The sequence below is a fragment of the Peromyscus eremicus genome, chromosome 9 (assembly GCF_949786415.1).
Source record: "Peromyscus eremicus chromosome 9, PerEre_H2_v1, whole genome shotgun sequence".
NCBI classification, from domain to species: Eukaryota; Metazoa; Chordata; class Mammalia; order Rodentia; family Cricetidae; genus Peromyscus; species Peromyscus eremicus.
In genome coordinates, this window is record NC_081425.1 from 103,059,524 (window position 1) to 103,083,520 (window position 23,997).

The window sequence follows — 23,997 nt, forward strand, 5'->3', positions numbered from 1 at the left end:
TTTCACCCCAGGAGGCTCTAATCTCTCCAAATCTGCATGAAACTCTCAGTGAGCAAAAGAAAACAGTGATGTGTCTGTTGAGGATTGACACTTCCGATTTATGCAGTCCATGTTTTCACAGTGGGAGATTTTTAGCCATGGACAGTTTTAGTCTAGGCCCCACTCAAGACATGGGTGCTGTCCATGACTATCTGCACACAGGACTCTTTTTATTCACAGGCTGAAGGCCTGGCACATTATGTGGACCCCATCACAAGGAAGGTAGACTCTGTCACACTAGGTCCCAAGTACTAACTTCCTTCCTGCCAATTTTGCTTGTGTAGCACACAAGTCTGAACAGCAGACACCAGATGCATACTAGTCCCTATCCTCGTCAGAACTGCTAATGCGAACAGGACTGTCTCTGTTCTAAAGAGGAGCAGACTGAATGGCTGCAACTTTGGGGATACTACTAAGAGAATCCGAGGGAGGTGCTAGTCAGAGGGGCAGGGTTGTGTGAAGCTTAGGAACTGGAAGGTTCCTGTTGGTTGTGTGACTTTTGGAAAAGTTCATCCTCTCTAAAGCTGCTTCCTCAGGTAGTTGTGAGGATTAAAGGAATTAACATAAGCAAAGTATCTGGAATAGTGCCCAGCTTTTGAGCAAGCACCATGGAAGAGTTAGTTAAGATTCAAAAAGGGGAGCAGAACTACAGCCAAAAGCCAGACTGAACTTTATCCAATGGAGACACTCCTAACTAGGATTCTTCAACTGGCAGTCTCTCAAGTGTGTTGGATGCAGCTGCTCCATCTCTGAGGTCTTTATCTTTATTCTCTGTGTTACTCTTTCCTTGGTGGTCTCTAATATTACCTGGTTTCCTTGCTCAGCATTCTGGATTTTTTCCTGACTGAAAGAGTGGGACCCAAGGTTGTACCCAATGGGTCATAGTAAAATGATGACTAGGTTTGAGCAAGTGCATACTTCTAGTGCAGTGTTTCCAAAGCCATCATTTGCAGCTGTTGAACGTCCTGAGAGCTTGTTGGAGACACAAGTTATCCAGTGCCACCCTGGACATACTCAATCAGAAATGCTGGTACTGGCCCATGCATTTGACAAGCTCCTAGGTGACTGCATATAGCTGGTGTTTGGAAATCATTATTTTAGTGAAACTTTAAAGCATAGTAGGCACCCAGGTACCCAGACTGTTTATCTTCTCAAACTAAGCAAATGACTTGAGGTATCTTAGAACTTGGACTACCAACCTGTATCTAGTACACTGTATGGCTTGAGTCCTCCTCCAGGTCTTCTTGATTTGGACTCAATGCTTAGGCCCCTCAAGATCTCTCAATAAGATGTATGTACTGAGCATTTTGGCTTTCTCCCTCTTCTCTGTGACTTTGGGTCATTTGACAAAGATTTTACCCTTGTCTTCATGGTGACCCCCACAATATCCACAAGATGGGTTGAAACAAAATGCTGGTGCCCTTGGTAGATCTCTGTCTCTAGCCTGTGGTAAATCCATGAGAACAATACATCCAAATAGTTGTTCAATTCACAGTACTTCCCACCATTAGGTTGCATAACTCCAACTGTCCAAAAGGACAAGGTCTGAAACTAACTTTGCTCAAAACTAAAAGCTAAGAACAAATTCATGAAGAGAGAAGTAGTGGACATTCTTTTTGGGTTTCTCCTAAGTTCTTCTCCTATATTATTCCTTCACACACACACACCCTTGGCAGGAGAAAAATGATCTAGGAGTTAGGCATACTCTCAAAACCTTCAGACCAAAGGCACAGTTCTGAGACCAGGTCTTTCTCTTTTCCAACTTTTCCTATCCTCAGCCCTTTATCAAAAATATCCCTACAGAAAATGGACGGAATTGAAAACCATTACGTAAGCAAAATAAGTCAGACTCTCAGAATGACAAATAACGTGCTCTCTCTCATGTCTAGAACCTAGATTTAAGTGTGTGTGTGTGTGTGTGTGTGTGTGTGTGTGTGAGAGAGAGAGAGAGAGAGAGAGAGAGAGAGAGAGAGAGAGAGAGAGAGAGATGGAATTAGAAAAGGGACCACGAGAGAGAAAGAAGTATCTTAAAGGAAGTGGGGGAAGAGAAGTGAACAGAGCTCATGACCTGAAAACACAAGCACATGGGGTATTTGGTGAAAGGCAGGAGACCAGAAAGAGAGCACTGGGGAGACTGGGGAGCACAAGGATGAGAAAGAGCATGAAAATACCATGATAAGAACCATTGCTTTATACCTAACTGAAAAAAATCAATAAAAATGCATAATATTGAAGAGTATTCCACAAAACTAAAAACTGAAGTTCACTGAAGGTAAGCAACCTTTCTCTAGGTTGTTTGGACTGGTAGAGATGCCTATACTATTATCCCACTTTGCCATGGGGCCCATGCCTTGATGCTATATTGTATTGATAATATGATGACTCTCCCTGAAAAGACAAAGATGTTCAAAAGGTAAGAAAAACCACAGGTACTATCTACCCCAACGGTACCATCTTGAAACGCTCATGGCAATCTAACGTTCATGTGCATCTGGCCAGACTTCATCTTGTGCTGCAGACAACTGGCTCTTCAAGAGACTGTCAGCTCTGCTTGGGGGTTTAACACAAAGCCAATTGTCTCCTCCCACTCTCTCTGCCAGTCTTGGCAAAGTCAAGTCCTGGACTTGTTGAAGAAGGTGATTCATCACTGAATGGAAAGAACGCCAAAACTCAACTGTACAAAAGCTTTCTTTCTTCACATTCTTAGCTCCTGAGGACCCAATAGTCACTGGCTGTAATGCAAACAAGTATGAACTTCCAGATTTGACAGACAGTTGAGTAACAATGCAAGGGAACACTAGGCCTTTTCACTGCAGAATCCAAGAGAGGCCAATCACACTGATTGACAGAAGACCTGGTTCTTCTGCACACTCCGGAGCTCACACTCAGTGGCCATAGGATGGCCGTTTCCCTCTCTTGTTCCCAGTGTGTGAGCTTTCCTCTTGCTGGCAGGGCGGAAGCTGCTGAAGTTTGTCCTTGATGCCCTGTCTCACCCTCTCACATCAATACACTTCCCTTCTTTCAGTGAAGGTCTGACCAAAACTTTTGGAGACAGTGACTGTTGTTAATGAAAATATACACAATCACTGAGACCCACGTGATAAATCACAAATAAATACAACCCAGGAACTTTAAAATGTAATAAAATATTTTTCTTTAATTTGTATAACCTAGCATGTTTTCAAAGGAGTTCTATTTTGATACATCAACTTTTTAGTATTATTAATGATCAATTATACTAATCTCAGGAAATCAAAAGAAATTCTAAGAATTCCACCAGCATTTTAAGGGTCTGGCATCTTGGATTTTCAGTCTTTCTTAGGTATGGGCATTGGTAAGAAAACAAAGGGTATTGGTCCATCACCTTTACTCTTCCCGTGAAGCAGACATTATTAATCCACCACAGCACTATGCACATACAAGAGATCTAATGTTATATTCCTGGGATATATCAGCCCTACAACTTTCAAAGCCCCTGGAGCCATTTTTATCATTTTTAGGCTTTGCAAACTACTAGAACCTCTAGTTGAATGGCTACTGTTTGTGTTTTTTTTTTTTATGTGAGAACAAACAAACAAAAAATAATCACAGTAATCAAACACACACTTCTTTCAGCAAGGAATGGGTATTTTTGGGTGGGCTGGATGACTGTCACAGGTCATGTATGCAGCGAGCCTTGGGATTATAGGCATAGGAACAGGTCTAAACCTCAAACACTGTGGAACTACTGCAGTAGGGTCAAGTTCAGACATTACAGTTGGGTAGCATTGCAGGGACCTGTATCAGCTCAGCACTTGGTGAAACACTGCTCTTCTTACAGACCTGAGAAGCCTAAGGAAGGTGTCCAACACACTACAGAGAAAAGAATGACTCACTACAATGACCTGCACTTATTAGCTAAAAGAACTTCAATTATGATAAATTACAAAAGACACCACCATACTAACACACGTTTCCCCACAACCATTGTTCTGAAAACACAACATTCTGTTTGGCATAGACCTCAAAATTGCTCATGTTCTCACTAGTTTTGCGAGCAACATTCCTACCTTATCCAATTATAACCATTACATATCAAAGACAGCCCCCCAAAACAGGAAGTTGGGATTTTTTTTTCAAATTAGCCAACAAAAAAAAAAAGCCCAAGAAACTTCATGAAAAATGAAAATAGTTGCAAGTTGATATCATTCAAATTAATGTTTTATTTATGAATATCTATCAAAATATTATAAGGATTATACTTATTTGATTTAGAAATAAACAAATGTAAGATGTTACAAATGTTATGATTTATGATATGTCTAATTCTTTTTTGTATATTGATTTACAAAGTATGCTCATTTAATATATATATAATATATCACACAGTATGTATTAGAATTGATTTACAAAGTATGTTCATTTAATATATATATATATATGCACACACACACACACACACACACACACATATATATATTACACACATACAATATGTGTTAGAATTTGACAAATTTGGACCAGGCATGGTAGCTTGCACCAGTAATTCTACCACTTGTATGGCAAAGATAGAAAAATCGTTCAAATCAAGAATGGTCAAAATGGTCAGTTCTAGGCCAACCAGGCCTACACACTGAGACTGTTTCAAAAAGTTAAAAAAGAAAAAATTCTACAAATCTCATGAATTCAAATTATATGCATCATTTCCTACAAGATAGTTTCTTTAAAATGAGTAAAAGCACATATGTAAACATACTAATGCTGTACGAGAATGAAGAGGATTCACAGTTGCTTAAAGGCAGTTTAAAGCACATTTAACAAAATGTCACTTTGACGAACTCTTCTGTCCGTTTCTGAAGAAGTGCTTGAACACTCTCCCAGGAAATCCCAGTCAAGGGGCAAGCCAGTCCTGCTGGCTGAGACCCTGAGCTGGGGCAGTAAGGGTGGCCTCTCCTTCTTCCTGGATCGAGGCTCTCGAAAGCCACCTCATGCTGGCACAGACTCAGCCTGTGAGATTGACAGCACTTCCTGGGAACTGAATCTCAGATTGGCATTAGCACCCTTCTCCGCCAAGTGCCTGGACTCACCCCCTGGATGCCTTCCTTCCACACACGGTGGAGCCTGGCCCTCCATGCCCCAGGCTTGCCCTGCCTGGGACAGTACTCTGCCACAGACTAGGCACAGGTTAGAAAGTCTATCTGAATGTCTTCTGTACTCAGTTGGAACTGTGAGTTCTGAATTGTTATTTTGATTTTTCAGTTCCTAAAACTTAACAAACTTAAGTTTCCCTTCATTATATTCCCATTCAAAATCTGCAATGCTAAGTGAACAGTGAGGAAGAGAAAATGGCAAAACTCTCCAGTAATTTCTCACACATTTGTGACCTTTTACATCTGAAGGTATTAAAACTGTGGCGGTACTTAGGGGACATCCTGACTCTCCTGCAAACTGGGGACTTCTCTAGGGTTCAAAGTCGCCATAAGCTAATGTCCCAAGAAGCCTGTAGTTGTGCCTTGACTGAAGATGGGTGTCACTCAAAGGATCTTCTCTGGGATTTGGGGATATTCCCTGATAGAAAACTGTTTTCTAAAATTGAGGAAGAAGTTAAAATTCATCTTCTTATTGCTCTGTAATGGAAGCAATTTTTGTATTTATATTTCCTATTTAGACATCTCACTGAGGAGTCCAAACTGGGGAATGCCATATCATGATCTCAGGCAGAACACTGCCAGTGTGTTTGGAGACACACTGGGTCTTTATGAAGTGGGCTACATGATTTTTGTTTTTTTTTTTTACTGTCATTCATTTTTGCAGCGTTGACCCGAGACATATATACTGAAGAATGTCCATGTGTATGTGTATATACATGTGTACATATGTCTGTGTATATGTATGTCCCCATGTATATATGCACATGTGTATACATGTATGTGCATCATGTACATAAATATATGTATATGTGTGCATATGTATATATGTGTAGGTATGTGTATACGTATATAAATGTATATGATTATGAGTATATGTGTATGTATGTTCATATTTTTAATGGAACAAATATTTCAAAAACATGACATTCCAATATTTTCTATTCTAGTTTTTTCTATTCTACTATTGTGACTCACAATCTGAACTCATGACCCATCATGAGTTGTCAGGGAGCATACTCAACAGGGTTGTCTTGAACCTCCCTCCCTCACGTGTAACACGTTTTTGTGTTCTTTACTTAATTAGGAGAAACTAACGAGCCCTTAAATTCCATGTGTATGTGGAACCACTAGGGATTTTGCATATTCTGCCTCAGCAGGTCTGATCTGGAGCCCCGGAGCTTGCATTTCTGAGCAGCTCAGAGTAGTGCAGGGTTGTTAGTGTGAGGACGGCCTCTAAGGACTGACTGTAGCATCCAGTTGAGGAGACCAGGAGGCACAGAAGTCACTGCACAGGACACACTATCACCGTACAGAGACTGCTGCCAAGGCAAGGGGCCCCAACACTCCAAGTGCCTATGCATGTCCTCAAGATACACAAGCCAGAAGCGTACAATCCATGTCCTTCCATGGAGCTTCTGGGGACACCCGCACTTCATAATCCTCTCTTCTGTGGTTTCACTCCATTGCCTTTTTCCATAACCTACACTGCAAAGCCAGATACTTCTGACAGCCTGAAAGCCACTCTGGCGTGTGTTGCCTTCAGCTGTGGACAACAGTGGACAAGGTGAAGCAAAGGCAGTGAAGAGGGGGTGAGGCACTTAGCTCACTTCACTCAGGGAATTTGCTAACCCTGAAACATGCTCATCAAGGCAGACCACACTCAGCTTTGTATGCATGTGACAGGTGGCAGTCATTCAAAACGTGACTTCATAATTCCACTCTATAGGGTTAGAATTCCCAGTGGAGGAAATGCTGAACCAGAACTGTAGAGCTCCCTGAAACAATACTGGATGTCTGAAGATTCAGCTTCCAGAACTCGGGGGACATACAAGCTGATAAAATAAAAACATAGTTTTGCGCGGGCTGCTTGGATGCCTCTGTCGTGTGGGTGTTTCTGTAGGGGGTGGGGAGTGTGCTGCCCACCACGGTGCCCAAATGTGCAAGCGGCACAGACACAGTGCTAGGTAAACGCTTGACAGCAAAAGGCCAGTGAATGAACATAACTGTGGTGCTGACTCTACATCCTCGAAAAGAACCGATTTGCTGATTGGTCCTGTGGGTGCCTGCTTTCTGGAACTGAGCAGGGGCATTTATAAAGGAGGCAGACACAGAACGCAGCATTCTTCAGGTTGTCTCAGCCCACAGTGCAGACAGGAAGAAAGGAGAATGGAGGAAGGGACAGAGAATGCATGGTCCCTGGTGCAGAGGCAGCTGGGGGCAGGTGGACATGTGGGGCAGGTGTTGCATCAAAATCAGCTGTGAGAAATAGTGTCCTGGTTCCCCAGGCTTTGCGAGAAAAACATTGTATTTTATTTTATTTATTTCTCCTACCTGTGAGGACCAGGATCTGACAAACCAGAAGCTGGAACTTGATGAGAAGCTTGGAGGAGGGGAAGTTTTAAACTAAGGTTTAAGGCTGTGGTTTCAACTAGGGAATGTTTAGGACCCGGGAGACACTTTGCCATGCCTTAGCATAACTTGCGGGGGGTGGGCGGGAGGGTGTCAACCCTAATGGCACCCATTGATGAGAGAACAGGGGTGTTGCTAAAGCATCCCACAATGTACAGGGTTGTCCACATACCAAACAATTCTCTGCTCCATAATGTCAGCACAGAGATTAGCAAACTTTGCTAGAACAGAAGTTCCAGAGAAAGAGAGATAGAGAGAGAGACAGAGAGGCAGAGAGAGGCAGAGAGAGAGACAGAGAGACAGAGAGACAGACACAGAGAGAGACAGAGAGATAGAGAGAGGGGGAGGGAGAGGGAGAAGAAGAGCGGGAGAATTTCCCCAGGTCCCTTGTTCTCTCCTAGAGCATGAGACATGGTGGGCCAAGGATGGCTAGGTGTGCCTCTTGCTTCTACAGATCCATTTCTAATGGTGGGAAAACAGCTGCTGATGGGATCCGTTCTCTGCTCCACTGAAGGCCACCCACAACCTCTGAGAACCTGGCCAAGCCCAGAGGCCAGCAAGCCTCAGGTAGAGTGTCTGGGCTGCATGGTAAGAAGCCATCGAGAAAGGGCTGAAATGTGGTCGCCACTGCTGTGTCTTGACCACCTTGTTGTCTGACTGCCAACAGCTGCTATCCTTTGCCCAGAGGTGAGGTTTGCTTCTGTCTGCTGATGTGGCAACCCCAAGATGTCAGAGACTGACATTACTTGCCTCAGGAGATGATCTGGAACTTCTCCTTGGCCTGTCAACAGGGATCTCCAGCACCTACAATGGTCCTGGCCGTCACTGTTCTCTCTCCCTGGCTCACAGTCCCTACTTTGATGCTGGTGGTAGTTTGTACTTGAAGCCTCTCCTCCGGCAAATCTTAAAGGAGTCCTGGGCAGGGTGCAACATGTGGCAGGGAGCACTGTACTCACTCACAGGGAGCACTATACTCACAGGGTGTGGAGCATCCACTGAACCCCGTCAGGAGGCCCCTGAGTGCAGGACCAAGAACACAGTCCTGGAGCTGGCCCCACTGCTTCCAGACCTCCAGAAACACAACTTCAGGCACATTCCATTCCCTCCCATGGACAGAATAAGCAAAACCACATCTTTTGCTCAAGGAAAGCAAGGATCAAAGGAGTTGGGAGCACACGCGTAATCCCTATTAGTCACTGCAGCCCCTCAAGTCAAATCGCTACAAGGCTACAAGAGCTCTAATAAGTAACAGGACATGGCTCAGGGAAGGGGGAGGAGTCTGACTATAGAGGGTATGAGGCCAGGGTGAGGAACAAGGGCTGTTGTAACTGCCACAGATCCCATAGGCCTCAGTGAATGACCAGTGGGAATTAAAACCACAGAACAGAAAACAAAAAAAAAAAACAAAAAACAAAAAACCCAGCTGCTATTTTAAACACCAGGAAGCAATGAAAAGACATGAATTGTAAGACCCTCAAGGTGATGCCCAATCACCTGTCTTCCTTGTAGTGGGAATTCTGAACCTCTAAATACCTTAAGGGGTAAGGGGAAAAGGCTACTATAAAAGCTAGGAACGAGAAAAATTGCTACAATCACTCTGTGGCTAAAAAGTTCCTTACATAGTGTGTGAGTGTGTGCATGTGAGTGTGCGAGTGTGTGTGTATGTGTAGCAAGGTTGTCTGACAGCAGTCTCAGAACATTAGCCCAGCAAGAACTTGTCACCTAAAGTTCTTGCTGTCTTAAAAGTTGGGAATCCAGCTACTTAGCTTGGGGTTTGCTCACATAAGGCACCTACATCTCACCTTTACAGAGAATTTCCAGTTTGGGACTCTGAATTTTCTCCAACCCTACGAGGAGAGTGCCATTGTATCTCAGATCTGTTGGGATTGGATCTTGTTTTTTTTTTTTTTTCTTTCTTTCTTTCTTTCTTTTTTTAAGAGAAAAGAGCAGCCAAGCTTTTCTGCAGGCCAGCTTATTCCCTTATTCATAACGCAGGCCAGCAGGCCTTGAAAGTGTATATGCTGGGTCGTCTGAGGACACTGGGGTGTTTATTTTAAAATTAGATTCATCCTAATTATATGAAAACAGCCCACGTGTGGTTGGCCAAAACACCAGGAAAACATTACTCAGCACCTGCCTGCTGGGTGTGCCTTTACCAGGACAGCCCTGGACTGGTTTAACAGCAGGTCCTGCCCTCTGAGAACTTCAAATCTAACAAAGAAACACCTCATTGACAAGTCGGAGCTCCGGCCACTGAGCAGCAAAGAAACACGTATCATTAGGTGACATACACATGCAGTGTTTCCTGTAGACAGAGGGTGAGGGACCCTGTCACCGGAGGACACATGCCTACAGGATAGAATCAGAGAGAATCTCAGTCTTGATTCTATACATATTCTTTCTTCTGCATGGTCAAGCTGGGGGCCAAAGCCAGGGCCTTCAGCATGCTAGGCAAGCTACATATGGGCTCAACCCTCATCCGGCAAGATTTCAGGCACTGGTGAAAGAAAAAGTGTATGTGTGTGTGTGTGTGTGTGTGTGTGTGTGTGTGCGTGTGCGTGCGTGCGTGTGTGTGTGTGTGTGTGTGTGTGTGTATGTGTGTGTGTGTGTGTGTACACTGTTCTCATTTTTCTTTCATTTATTTTTTGGTTTTCTCTTTTGGTTGAAGGGATTGAGCTCAAGTCTCCATACATGTTAGGCAAATGTGTAATCTATCACTGAGCCACACCAGCAGCCTTGCTATACCTTCTCTTACAAGGGATTTGGACATCTGTAGGTCTTGATCTCCATGGAGGTTCTGGACCCCTCCCCACATCACATTCAGGATACAGGCGAGAACTCTACTGAATTTATCCACAATGGAGCATCATCCTGACATTCTCCTTCGAAGAGGTTATTCTGAGGCCTGAGTGGTGCTGAAGGTCAAATTTTAGGGAGTGTTCTTCTCAGCCTTCGAAGCCGGTAAGTAACTAGAGAGGTGGCACAGCTGGGCAGATGGCAAGGCCAGGCTTTCCACTGGCTGCCTTGGATGCTGGTGCAGATGTCTGCTCTGCCTAACGCACCCCAGACTCTGATCTCTACCTCTCCGGTGTCAAGCTCACCACTGATTCAAGACAAAGGATCTTCCATCTCCCCACTGTATAGGAGGCCAATAAGAAAAGTGGTTCCCACCTTCCACTCTGCTCCATGACAGGATCTCACTGGAGCCTGTCTGTGGGGCTCCTGTCACTGGCTGGGAGAAAGGATACCAAGAGATTCGCTTCTATACATTCAAGAGTTAGCTGCCTTTGTGCCTGGAAGACACTAACAGGATCAGCTGCTTTGCACTGGGGGCTCTGACTTTCAAAAGGTCGGGAAGAGTTTACATACACAGACTTGTCCGCAGGCAGCTGAACCCAGGACAGTGGCGTGCATCCCATCTCTACTTCTTAAGTATCTCCAGTGGGATTCTCTTTATCATGAAGAAGTTGCCATGTCTGTTTCCCTCTTTCGTTTACCAACAATTGAACCCAAAGTCTTATACCTGTTGGGCAAACACTGTACTCCTGAGCAACACTCCCAGCCCTCCTTGCTTCTTAGAATAAAATATTTTAATAGGAAGTAACAAGGTTTTCAGAAAGGTAAAATGCATATATTTATAATTGGAAGGAAGGGAGCTCTTTTTCTCTTCTCTTGCCTAGTATTTCCTTGCCTCTTACAGTTGCTTTATGGGGAGTATTGAACATGTGATAAAGGATATTTATTATTGGGACAAAAATAAACAAACATCTTTTTATAGTTAAAAAAGAGATGACCAACTTTAGTAAGCAATACTAGAATAAATACTAGGAAAATTAACATCTTTTGAATCTAACTTATATAATGCACCATTTGAACAGCCCAAAACACATACTTCAGGAAAAACAGTAGACACGTCTGTCAACATACAAGAATCAGCTCTGGTTTTCTACTCTCTGACATCTTTAATATATCATGTTGTTTAAAAGATGCTGGGAATTAAATGTATCTCTAACATCCTCATACTGTTCACATGCCAATGTTTCCAATATATTGAGTAAAATAAAATATAGATTAAAATTAAATTCACTGGTTGTTTTTTATCAGTTAAAGTGATAATCAAAAAAATTTACCTATGTGACTCACAGCATGTTTCTTTCAGACAGTGCCGTGAGCACCACCAGAGGTTTCCAAGCTTCAAGCCACCACATTGTTTCAAAAATGAAGCTCTCTTGATATATGGTATATCCATTTGCTTACATGTATCTAAGGCTGTTTACTCTCCAGAGCTGTAGACCTGAGAAGCCTCAATTGATGTATGTCTTGAAAGTGGGTAATACTCACTATATGGACTAGCACAGAAAATTCTTCCAACTCTTGGACTAAAGATAAACAAGATGATCTAATTAATCATTTTATGACTAGGAAATTCAAGCTCTGATAAGCCAAGGGATTTATTCAAACTACTTTTATTGTAATTAGGTGGTATTTCTATAATGACATCCTCTCATTCATTCATTCACTCATTCATTCATTTCCATCATCTATTTACAATTTTGATTAAAAAATCAAATCCCTGGGCCGGGCGGGGGTGGCGCACGCCTTTAATCCCAGCGCTCAGGAGGCAGAGCCAGGCGGATCTCTGTGAGTTCGAGGCCAGCCTGGGCTACCAAGTGAGTTCCAGGAAAGGCACAAAGCTACACAGAGAAACCTTGTCTCGAAACACCAAAAAAAAAAAAAAAAAAAAAAAAAAAAAAATCAAATCCCAGGCAGTTAGAATATCATTAATTAATACTAAATCATGAGTTCTAACACAATATCAGCATTATTTTTCTCTGGTCACATAGGAGCAACTGTGTTTTGGTCTGACACAGGTCCCCAGGTATAACGTCCTTTAGAGTCACATATAACTGTGAAGACATGAAAGATAGTCCTTAAGCATCATTTGAAAACACCTTAAAGAGAATCTAACATGTAACCTGTTTTCAAATTAAATTTGAAACTCCCCCAAATATAAAATCAGCCTGCTAAAAATATGATGAGAATTAAGATGAGAAATTTTTTTCACATGTTGAAGGAAGTTAAACCTGTTCCCAAAGACATCTGGCAAGATATACCAGCCTAGGCGAAGTTAGTCTTCCTCCCTTGGCCCAGAAAGCCCCAGCGTCTGCAGTCTGCTTGATCCAGCACCCTTCCTGGCTGCCCTTCATGCATGCACCAGAACCTCACAGGTTTCTGAATGCTTTGCACTATCCCCATTTCCCATGTGATTTCATGCTCTTTCTGTCCAGAATCCTCTCTATCCCTAGCTACACATTCCCATCACAGGACTAATCAATGCTGTAATTGCTTGTCCAGTATCAATACTTCTGTTACTATGAATACCTAATACTTGACAGGACCTAGTCATCCAAGGCTTACACCATGTGCTGAATCTACATATTACAGAGGCAGAAGCTGAATTCTCCATGAATCCAAGTTAAGTCAGATACAAATCCACACACTCCCATTACCCAGTCCTGGCTCCTCTTCATATCTGTGCCAGTGGTCCACAGATCCCCACATTCCCACCACCCAGTCCGGCTTCTCCTCATCTCTATGCCAGTGGCCCTTACTATAGCAGCTTTGCTGCCCACTTATAAACTCTAGAAACATTTTTGGAAGTTACAACTGGTGCCACTTGCATTAGTGAGTAGAAGGCTGACAAGCCTACAGTGTACAGGACAGTCCCCCACTCCAAATACTAATGTCACTTGCTATTGAGACACACTGCACTACACTATCCCAGAAGGCTCTGCACATTTCCTTAGCAAAGATTTTGAATGTTTTTCATGGTGTTTTGTATCACTCTGGTACCGGCAGATGTTCACATCATACGGGATGGGTGGATGAATGAATGGACTCCAGGGGTGGGGTTAGTCTACTTTTAGCTTTGTTTCCTGGAAACTTCAGTCGTGATAAATCTGAGCATATATCCCTTTCCTCTTCCCTCTTGCTCCCCTCCCCCGTCTTCCTTCCTGTCTGTCAGCTTCCTTCCTTCCTTTTTTTTTTGGTTTGAGACAAACACAGCCACTTTAGTATCCCAATGCTGGAATTACATATGAATACCAATGTGCCCATCATGAGAACATATTCTTAAATAATAGTAAAGAATACATGTGGAATGCATTTCCAAGCACACCTTCACCTTGAAATTATGAATCTACAGAGTATACAACAAAATTAGCAACCAAAATAAATAGGACTTTATACTCTACAAGGTTTGCCCAATTTTTTGTAAGGACCAAGCTACAGAATAAATCAACCAATCTTAAAGGCCATCGTTTATTTATTTATTTTTTAAGGAGGCAATCTGTGTTAAATTCCCCTGGTCATTTTTTTTTTAAGAAGAAAAATTCAGACAAGAGTATCCAGCCTTCTACTTTTCCCTGCTATGGTAACATTTCAGATGTAAGGGTACTGGTTAGGGTCTGCAGGTAGTGGAAGATGGCAGAGATTATAGTAAGGTTTAGATGGGATTGTGAACATAAATGGAAATAAAACAGATGAGCCATTCTCTGGCTTTTGCAAATTACTACTTTAAACATTAGAAAATAAGTCAAGAGATTATGTACATTATCATCATCATCATCATCATTATTATATTTTTAAAGTAACAAGACTTTAAAATCATTGTAAAATACTTCTGTGGTGGTATCAATCAGTATTGCATACAAACTGCTAGTTTGTATTTTTTTTTCATGAAAAGCCAACATGTTCCATTCATGATGAAATTCAGTAAGAGACTAAAATGAATGAGCTTGACTATTAAAAACGCATTGCCAAGACCTCTACTTCACACCCTCTCAATAGGAATGCTGGCCGTTTGTTGCTTAATACACATACACGCATGTAACACACACTCACTCAAAGAATATGGTAATGGCATAGGTTTAGTTACCTACTCTCCTCACCCTTGGACATCCATAACACATACCAGTGTGAAAACAGACGCTGAGACTTTTATATTAAGTTGCTATGCTCAGGATTTCCAAGACATGATTGACAAAGAACAAAACAAGCTAATAGTAAAATACAGGCTCTGTTAACACATCTAAGAGTCAGAGGCAAGACTGAAAGAGACGGTAGGGTCTATGGTCTGGGACATCATCGTGGGAGGCATTTCATACCACGACATGGGCAGTACCATTGCCACTGTGTGTAAGAACATGACACATGCTTGCCACAGAGATGGATTCTGCAAGCTTGGGCATGCAAGTTGGTGAGACATTGGTGCATACAGTAGAGAAATGTGAGAAAAAGATGAGCAAGTTGGAAATAGCATGGTTGTTAACATTACTTTTGGCTGGGCCCGTGTTGCTGAACCCCAGGAAAACCGTCCCGAGAGAACAAAAGGATGGCAGAAGGCAGTGTCTGAACCATCCTGAGAACTCAGGAGCAACAAATGCCAAAGGGCCAGAATATTCTGGAGGTTCCTGAATGTCTGTCACTAAACTTAGAGTAGCTTCTCAATGCTCCTCATCACAGAAACGTACACCGGGGACCGCAATCCCCCACCTGCACACACCCTTTGGTTTCTGTAACTCTCTTCTGCACCACAGGAGACAGCAATTGTTTCCTCTCTGGGCTCTGGGAACTTGAATGAACAACAGCGTTTAGCCTAATCTTCCCTCAGTGTTGTATGTGCCCCACCACTAGGTGACAATATTCCATTAGGAATATACAAACACACATGTATCTGTGTTCAGTGCAGAACATGTTTGGCACATGTTGAGCAACTGTTGATAAAACAGGATCCAGAAAAAAATTAAAACTAGAAGAAAATATAATGAAGATATAAAATGGAATTCAGACATGTAGGCCAGAAACATCTTCAAACCACAAGTTTGAATTCACCCTTTTGTTTTTGGTCTTTCAAAAACATCTACATAAATATCACTTAATTTTTGGTAATCATTGCCTAGCAAACAATTCAAGGTTATATTTTCTGGTCAAAGCTTCAAATATGGTTATTCTGGGTTTTAAGACTAGATATACATATTGTGAAGATTTAATGTGTTATGAACATCTATGACCATTGGGAATGTATTCTAGGGTGTGTCTTATGAGGATGTGTGGCCATGGTGATGGAAGGGCCACGGGATGTTTCCCTGGACACACAGTCTGTCAGGTCTCTTGGGTTCAGGCCCTTCTAACTATCAATTTAGAAAAGGTAGCAGAGTTCATCACAGATATTGGTTTATCACTGACCAAGAGCTGCCAGCATACAAGGTCTCCAGTGCCCTCCTGAAATTAGGGCACTAGAGACCCAAGAACATTAGCAGTGGTGCCAATCACTATTCCGATTCTCAGCTAGCTAGATTCCTGAGGGAAGGATATGGAAGCAAGTGATTGTAACTCTGTGTTTTGGATGTGGTATCTGCTCAAGTTCCATAACTTGAGCACTAGGGAAGTTCTGAAACTTAAAGTGGAAAATGAGCATGCTCTGTCAGAAACTCATTGGCCTGAATACATTCAAGCCCTTAGCACTTGGCATCAGTGGGTGGATCTTGGTGAGATTTACACCATGCCACAAGACAGGCAGCTCTTAGAAATAGTGACTTTATCTCACCCCCGACCCTAGCCAAGATGTCTTAGGAGAAACTCCAACAGGCACGTCTGTTTCATCAGTGGAGCACACTGTAGCATACTTGGGCTTAATCTATGCACATTGTCCCACCTGTTAGTGGCTACACCCTGAACTTCAAAGCATGTAACAGGGCCAGGTACACAGTAGATATAAAAAATATCTGCAGATTGAGGAACTAAATCAAGGCATGAAAATGACTTTCAAACAAGAGGCTAACTTGCCATGAACTGCTTATCCAGCTTTGACACAAGCTGAAGTCCTAATCACAGAAACAGTCACATGCTTTGGCTCGTGATGTAACCCACACATTCATTTTTGGCCAAGCCATGTTGAAAGACATGCTCATACTGACATGGAAGGGAAAGAGAATGACTGCCCTGTCCGGACCCCTCGTCTTCCAACCACAGTTACACCAGTGTCCATGTACCCAGGTCTTTTCTAGGCACTTGGTGTCAGGGATGGGGAAAGCTCTCACCACAATTTAGACAGAGAAAGAAACAGAAAACCCTGAAAGACAGAGCTACAGAGATCAAGGCACAAAGTATTAGTGGGTCCCTGCTCAGGTAGTCTGTGGCTATAAGGTCATTTTCAAACACCCAGCTTTCCTGTCCTCTCTAGCTGCTCCAGACAAAAGTCAGGCCGACACACTGGATCTTTGAGGAAGTTACCTTAGTGAACATGTTAGTCATTCATTCTGCCAGTTTTCTGAGCTCTATTGAAGTATTGAGGCTATGCCAGAACCCATACCATTGGACCACAGCAGCTTAGTTCCACAGAGAAATTTACACTGGGATTCTTTTTTTCATTATGCTCCTGCATTTTTCTCCTCTTGAGAGTTGGCTAAAGACATGATGACATAAAGAACTCTACTTCATTTTATGTGACTCTGTTGAAGTAGTGCCCACGGTGTTTCATGTGACCTTGTAATAGTTGTCAGGTATGGTGAACATCCTGCAAATGGAACGTGATCCCTTCTCTCAATGTCAATTCCAGACAGACACCACCCCTTTTTAAGTAAAATTGGCTACCACGAAGTTGGCAGTAAATTAAATATGCTAAAGCAGTAAGCCTTTGGTTTTTGGTGTAATTTCCTTCCTCATTCCCCAAAACATTGATCATTTCTTCCCTCCCACTATTAACAATACCAACATTAATTATTTTGTAGGATTTTTTTAGAATTACTTTTACTATTTTTATAATACATGTGTATGTGTGAAGCTAGGAGTATTTAAGTACAGATGCCCAGAGTCCAGAAGAGGGAAGCAGATCCCCTAGAGATGGGGCTACAGGCAGTTATGAGTTGCCTGACATGGTGCTGGGAACTAAACTCAGGTATTCTGTGACATCATCAAGCACTCTTAATTGCTTAGCTGTCTCTTCAGCCCTGCTTTTCGGGGTTTCATTATGTATTTCCTCAGACACATTTCTAAAACTTGGTTCTCTATCAAAATAAATTACCATGATTATCAACTACAATTTCACTGTGGTCTGAATTGGCAAGAATTGCCATTGGTAATAATTTTTAGGTGAGCCTTTACCATACTCTGGTCATGTGAAAACTCAGATAACTGAATATTCCTCACAATCACCTGGATCATAATATGTTTGTGAAAGAGGAGGGAACAAAGGAGACACAGGCAAAGGCTGGTTGGCTAACAGCACATGGTAATGAGCAGGTTATTTCTAAACCGATCACCAAGAACTTTTCTAGGTTGTGTTACACCAGTAACCCTAATTTCCCCCTTCCCAACCACTGCCAAAGCTGGAGGCCTTCCCAAGGCCTCAAGTGTGAAAATCCTGAGTGTCCACTCAGTGATGTCCAGGGCCTACAGTTTCACTCTCTGTCTTGACAAGGCCTCTGAAATGAGAAAGATTCTGCAGAAACTCAGGAACTAAAGGTCAGTATCTCCAGGAATCAAGGGAACTGTAAGGGATCAAGGGACATGTAAGGCAAAACCACTGTTGAGTGTTTCTATATAGCCAAGGCTGGTAGGAGGAGCTTGGAGAATTAACTATACAGAAAGAAAGACCAGCTATTGCCAGACAGCAGAGAGTACCAGAGAGTGAGAAACATGCGAAGACTGAGTCCTAGTAGTGTATGTGTGTGTGTGTGTGTGTGTGTGTGTGTGTGTGTCTATGTGTGTGTCTGTTCACATTTCACCAGGTTTTGGCATGTCCAAAATGGCAATGGTTAAAGTATTCAGTCAGGCATTTGGGGGAGGACAATGTTTGGGCACAATCTCTAATTTGTTCAGTTAAAATTTACCTAGTGCCTACAGTGGGCTAAGCATCCTTCCAGATGGAGGGAGAACAACAGTGAATGAAGCAATAAACACTTCTGCCCTCCTAGACTCCACACTATCATCTAGAATATTCAGAATTCATTTTCAAAAAGGAAATCAACCGACAAGTATCGACTCAAAGGGTCAGTTCTGATCATAGCCAGTACTGGGGGTTGGGGGCGGGGAGAACAGAAAGCAGAGAGGCCTTGGAGAGAAAGCAAAGGACTAACTCCCCTCAAGTGGTCAAGGAAAGGCTTGTCTAAGAAGGCAACATGGAATTTAACATGAGAGCAAGATGCTAAAGAGATCCATCACCTTTCCTCTGATGTCCATGAAAAGATGAGCTTACTACACAGAAAACACAGAAGCCCACTGGTGGCTCCAGGCTTCCTTCCAGCATCTGAGCAGGGATGGAGAGGGCCTCAGCTTTCTCTAACAAACCACCTTTCCCAGAGGGGCTGGGTCACAGGGAAGTCACAGCAGCTCATCTCTTGTTACAGCAGAACTGACCACAAAGAAGCTGGAAGAGGAGAACTGGAGTATTTATTCCCCTCTTAAGGCCAGTTACTTTATATAGCAATAGCCCATGTCAATGAGAATATGCTTTTGCATTATAATGCCGACAAGAACTGTTTCAGTTAAAAAACAAGAACAATTGTGGAGGTATGTTCAGTATCACTTACTTTTACTCACAAAATAAAGCAGATTTTCCACTTCGAGTATACAATAAACCTTTAGAATTCATTTAAAAATAGGATTCTAATAGTATCTATTTAACATGGGAGAACAATAAATTGCTCTCCACCAATCTCTTCACATAAAAATGCCCCAAGCAAAGTACTTTTTACTTAATTTCTGCTAGGGTCAACCAAAGCATGAAAACATCCTAAAGTCTGCCACTTCCAAATACTTCCTACTCAAGCACCTTTTTCATTAATGGTTGCCAGCGTATGACTTCTTTCAGAACGAGAAATGACAAGCTGAAGTGAATTAGGGAGATCAGTCATCCAGAATATTCAGAATGAATCATGGAACATTTTTTACCAAAAAGAAATTTTTATTCCTTTGCAATACAGCGCGGCAACATTTCATTACAGTGTCAACAAACAAGCTAAGCCAGAGCCAAGTCATATAAAGACACTTCCCAATAGGTCTATGGTACTTAGTACATTCATCTTTTAACAAAATTGCCAAGTTCTCCTATTCATGCATTGAACGAGGAATGCTCAATTTGTTCAGTTTCACAACAGGTCTTTAACACCGGTCTCCAGTACCTAGGATCAACCACACTCGAACCAGGAGGGTTGGGGGGGGGGGGCGTTATTCAATGTTATTTTCTGATTCAGCAAGCCTTTGAGTTCTCCAGCGCGTGGAAAAGGCAGTATGGGAGACCGAACCTGCCTGCCCAGGTGCTCCTTTCTTTATTTGACTCACTTTAGGAATGCTTAATAGACCCTTTAAAATTTTCCCATTTGGGGCAAATTATACATTTAGCTTGTAATTAAAAAACTAAAACAATCCACGAATACACACCCTGCTCGCTCCCTCTTAAAAACAAGCCAGAAGGCTTTAAGAATTAGCTCCGATAATAATCCCACTGTGGTCACGGGAAATCTTCCTCCAAAATGACAACTGACACTAAGCAATAGAAACTCTCCAAAGACGCCGTCCCTGATCGTGGGGGCGCACAGCTGACACCACCTGGATCACCACCGACCCAAGCGACCCCAAAAGATGCTGCGTCAAGAGAAGCAAAGCAAAAGAGCGACTCTGGAGGGAGCAAGCCCGCGGAGGCGGTGAGAGGCAGAATCGCCAGGCACCGGCCAGAGCATGCAACATTCGGGAGCTTTCTCCTTTCCAAACCCTCGAGTTCCGGGGCAGGGGCAAAAAGAGGGGGACAGGAGACGCACAGTCCCTTTAAACCGCCCACCCCGCGCCTGTCAGCCTCTTCCGAACCCTGGTGTCCTACAACTTCCTCCTCATGGAAACTTCCACTGGGTTCGGCGCCCAGGATGCCAAACTCCATTTCACAAGGAGCCTGTCCCCAGCTGCGTTCAGGCTTCAGCTTCCTGCACCCGGGTGCCCGAGCCCGAGAGGAACCGGGGCGCGCAGAGGCCCGCGGCAGGGACACCGCGCGGCGCCTGCCACTCGTGCCCGGCCCGCAGGACTTGTCGCCCCCCGCCCACCCTGCGCCCCCGCCGCGCCACGTTACCCGTGCGCTGGAGCCTCGCGGTGGCGCCCCGAGGCGGCGTGCGGGCGAGCTGCGGCCGAGCAGCCAGTGGCCTCCACGGTGGTGCTCGAATTAGCCATGCAAAGTTAATCCCGCCGCGTCACGCCGGCCGCCCGCCCGCCCGAGGCTGCGCCGTGCTCCGCCGAGCCGCAGTCTCCTCCCCGCTCCGCCCCCTCCGCCGCGGGGTCCCGTGCTGCGCGGGCCACCCCGCGAGCTCGACTCCCTCGACCTGTCAACTATCCTCCCTCACCGAGGGGCGCGGCGCGGGTCCCAGGACACTGGCCACCTCTCGCTGCGATCTGCGAGGGCGGCGAGGTGCGGGGCCCGAGGCCCCGCCTCCCGGGGTCCAGGCGCACAGCCTTACTCGGGAGTGGGGCGCCAGCTCCACGCCGGCTGGAGGACCGCTGATCGTTTGTCCCCTCTAGTCCTCCAGCCGATCTGACTCGCGCAGCAGCCGCGACAGGCTCAGGCCATCCCAGCTCCGCCAGGAGCGCAGCGACGAAATGGCCTCCCGGCCGCGCACCTCATCACGGCCCGAGCAGCCCGTCACTCCGGTGTCCCGCGCTGCCTGTCGCCTGTGCACCTGCCGCCTAGGTGCGGGCGTCCCCCTCTGTGACTCCGCGGTGCCAGTGCCTTGTGCGCCGCCCTCCCTGGGGCCACGTAGCTGCGGGTCTGGTGGCCGCGCGCCCACCCACCCGACTGCTGGCGCGCGGAGGTTGGAGTTGGGCGGTCATTCCTGCAGTTGAAGAGGCAGGAGTGTGTGGGGGTGGGTGGGGTGTGGGGGGGTGGGTGTGAATGATAGGAGATAGAGGGGACCTCCAGGAGCACAACCCTCTGGGATCGCCCGACAGCGCGGCAGGTGTCGCCGCGCTCCTCCTTCCGCCCCCAAACCACTTGTGGCGCGCATGAGACCACAGGGCGCTCAGATCCTTCAGGGGCTCTGGACGCTATGCAGTCCCCACACCGCTGGACAATACCTTGCTTGCCCTAAACGAGACGGAGCTCCCCCTCGCATACCCCATTATCCTTTCCTGCGAGTGTGTGCCGGTTTGGTTCCACACGCAGAGTTTAAAGAGACGCCTCATTTTGCCTCCGTCTTGGAAATATACAAATAAAACAGGAAGACAAAAATAATTTTTACCCTTGAAAGGGTTCTGTTCTTGCAAGCACACAACTCCGAAATGTCCGTACCTCAAGTCCGGGAAGGCCGAGCACTCAGGTTTGGAGAAAACACAGCGAGCGACTGGTGTTCTGCTCCAGATGACCGGGGCCGTCTCCGACTGCGCCTCGGAGGTAGGTTTTATTGGAAAAATGCCGAGTACTCAGAGAACACACAGCCAGTGGGAAGTTACAGTTGCGACAAAACTACTTTGAGGACGGAATACAATTATGTTCTTTTGCAGTGTTAAAAATACCTTGAAATCACTTCTTCAATATACTCATGTAACACAGCGCAGTGCCCCGAGCCCGCCTGACTTGTAACTGAACAGAGGGAATAATGTCTAGGTTACTTTAAAGAGTTTTCTGGATTTCCCACGGGTGATCAGGGTTTTGTTGCAGCGTCTCTCGGCCGTCCACAGGAAAGGCGAAGGTTGAGAGGTCGGCACCCCTGGCCACTGCACTAGCAACTGAGGTGAATCCGAAGCTGTCCCATGCCTGGGCAGAAAGAATTCGGGATTGAGGAGAAAAAGCTTCAGATCTCAGCTTTTGGGTGAAGACGTTGCCTTTCCCAGCGGCCTGCACAGACTCGGTTGCCCTTTGGATACTTCGCAAGAAATCTATGTTTTATTCTTCGCCCCGAATGAAGCCGCACCAAGAACTTGCGGACTCTAGAGTGAGGGTTGTTTTTGCAGGCGTGTTCCTGGGCTTTGGTCCAAAGCTGCCTTGGGATGTTTTGGTTGGTTTGGAGGAAAGCTGCAGCTTCTCCAATCCAGTTCCACCCAGACGGCCCCCTGGTGGCCGCGAGGAAAAGCCAGGCGCAGGTAAGCAAGGACAGTTTACAGTGGGGCCCAGGTCTTCCAGGGGGCCTTGTGAACAGCTCTGCAATAAGGATATTGTAGGCAGAGAAATCAAGAGGCCCTAAGGAGCCCCGGGATGTTTTACTACTTATTTTCCTACGCATAACTAGGAGCTACCTTTTTTCTTTAAATTCTTTCTTAAGACAGACACATACTGAAAATGAACTATATATAACATAACCTCCTCCACCCCCCCAAAAAAAAAAACAAAAACAACAACAACAAAAATCCATGTTCCTTTTCTTTGTTCAGATGACTTCGTCTTTCTGATCTCATTTTGCCTGGAAAAATCTGAAATAAAGAGTCAATTACAGTATTAAACAAGTCACGTGACACAATTCACAAGACTGGCTGTAGCCATGCTATATTAATTGTGACACCCAAACAATGAGATCTGGCGGGATCCCATTTGAACAGGTATTGTAACAAGGCAGTGGTGGTAAGAAGGGTTACCATCAGAGTCTGATACACAACGGGACAACACAGGCATGGGAACCATCAGGAAGGCAGAAGATACTCTAACCTGGGAGCACAAGCTTTCTTGGCTGATTAGTGGGGCACAGTCACTATTTTCAGAGCCCATCATCACAGCTCTCCCGAGTCATCCTGACCACTCTATGAATTTCAAACTCCAGCCAAGCAAGCAATCTATCTGTTTGTTTCTGCAGAGCTACTGGGAAAGAAAGTATGAAACATGGGGCCCAGCAGAGTAGGCTTGGGCCTTGGTGCAGCCAACATGCAGTTTAGATGCATCTTTGTTTAACATGGTGAGATGCAGTTCTTTGTGAATGTTTATTGTGTTCACGTTGATTTTTAAATATTTTCTTGTAATTCCTGCATTTGTGAACATTGCTTACATTTTTAGCTGGATGTGAACATCTTACTTTTTCCTGCCTGCTGTGTCTGTGATGTTACCAGAATCTACTTGGAGAAATAAAGCTCAAGTTAGAGTTGACCGGATAGAAAAGATGATGATCATGGCAAGGAATTGCCATGAGGAATTAGAGGTGTGGGGTGTGAGCAGCCTCAGAGAATTCCCACAGAGGGAGTTATTGGAGGTTCATGAAGTTGTAGACAGATTTTCTGAGGGGGTGAAACATTAAATCATTTCATTTACAAAACAGCTGTCTCTGGAACCTACTCTTCTGCCTCATGACCTAGCCCTGGAGAGTCTAAATCTCTACGTTCACTGTTACTTTCTATGAAGGCCCAGGTATTCTGGCCCATCCAGCTGGCTAAAATTGTAAAGTCTACCCCCAGCCTT

At 44.5% G+C, this 23,997-nt stretch overlaps 1 protein-coding gene across 1 annotated transcript in view; it reads right to left on the minus strand.

The window, feature by feature from the left end:
- Nucleotides 1-20,784, minus strand: part of Thrb (thyroid hormone receptor beta) — a 356,858-nt gene extending 336,074 nt beyond the window's left edge. The window contains exon 1 of the mRNA XM_059274178.1: nt 20,698-20,784. The gene's annotated coding sequence lies outside the window, so the exon portion shown is untranslated. The remainder of the gene's footprint in view (nt 1-20,697) is intronic.
- Between the last annotated feature and the right edge of the window lie 3,213 nt (nt 20,785-23,997).